The sequence below is a fragment of the Oncorhynchus nerka genome, linkage group LG26 (genome assembly GCF_034236695.1).
Source record: "Oncorhynchus nerka isolate Pitt River linkage group LG26, Oner_Uvic_2.0, whole genome shotgun sequence".
Taxonomy (NCBI): Eukaryota; Metazoa; Chordata; class Actinopteri; order Salmoniformes; family Salmonidae; genus Oncorhynchus; species Oncorhynchus nerka.
Window position 1 is genome coordinate 54,522,518 of NC_088421.1, and position 1,459 is coordinate 54,523,976.

Here is a 1,459-nt window from a genome sequence, read left to right on the forward strand (position 1 = left end):
ACCAGCCTTTAAACAAGATGGATGTTTAGACAATAGAATGTTCTAGAGACATGTCGATAGACGGGACTATAAACCAGCCTTTAGACAAGATGGATGTTTAGACAATAGAATGTTCTAGAGACATGTCGATAGACGGGACTATAAACCAGCCTTTAGACAAGATGTCAGACAATAGAATGTTCTAGAGACATGTCGATAGACGGGACTATAAACCAGCCTTTAAACAAGATGGATGTTTAGACAATAGAATGTTCTAGAGACATGTCGATAGACGGGACTATAAACCAGCCTTTAAACAAGATGTCAGACAATAGAATGTTCTAGAGACATGTCGATAGACGGGACTATAAACCAGCCTTTAGACAAGATGGATGTTTAGACAATAGAATGTTCTAGAGACATGTCGATAGACGGGACTATAAACCAGCCTTTAGACAAGATGGATGTTTAGACAATAGAATGTTCTAGAGACATGTCGATAGACGGGACTATAAACCAACCTTTAAACAAGATGGATGTTTAGACAATAGAATGTTCTAGAGACATGTCGATAGACGGGACTATAAACCAGCCTTTAGACAAGATGTCAGACAATAGAATGTTCTAGAGACATGTCGATAGACGGGACTATAAACCAGCCTTTAGACAAGATGGATGTTTAGACAATAGAATGTTCTAGAGACATGTCGATAGACGGGACTATGAACCAGCCTTTAGACAAGATGTCAGACAATAGAATGTTCTAGAGACATGTCGATAGACGGGACTATAAACCAGCCTTTAGACAAGATGGATGTTTAGACAATAGAATGTTCTAGAGACATGTCGATAGACGGGACTATAAACCAGCCTTTAAACAAGATGGATGTTTAGACAATAGAATGTTCTAGAGACATGTCGATAGACGGACTATAAACCAGCCTTTAGACAAGATGTCAGACAATAGAATGTTCTAGAGACATGTCGATAGACGGGACTATAAACCAGCCTTTAAACAAGATGGATGTTTAGACAATAGAATGTTCTAGAGACATGTCGATAGACGGGACTATAAACCAGCCTTTAGACAAGATGGATGTTTAGACAATAGAATGTTCTAGAGACATGTCGATAGACGGGACTATAAACCAACCTTTAAACAAGATGGATGTTTAGACAATAGAATGTTCTAGAGACATGTCGATAGACGGGACTATAAACCAGCCTTTAGACAAGATGTCAGACAATAGAATGTTCTAGAGACATGTCGATAGACGGGACTATAAACCAGCCTTTAGACAAGATGGATGTTTAGACAATAGAATGTTCTAGAGACATGTCGATAGACGGGACTATGAACCAGCCTTTAGACAAGATGTCAGACAATAGAATGTTCTAGAGACATGTCGATAGACGGGACTATAAACCAGCCTTTAGACAAGATGGATGTTTAGACAATAGAATGTTCTAGAGACATGTC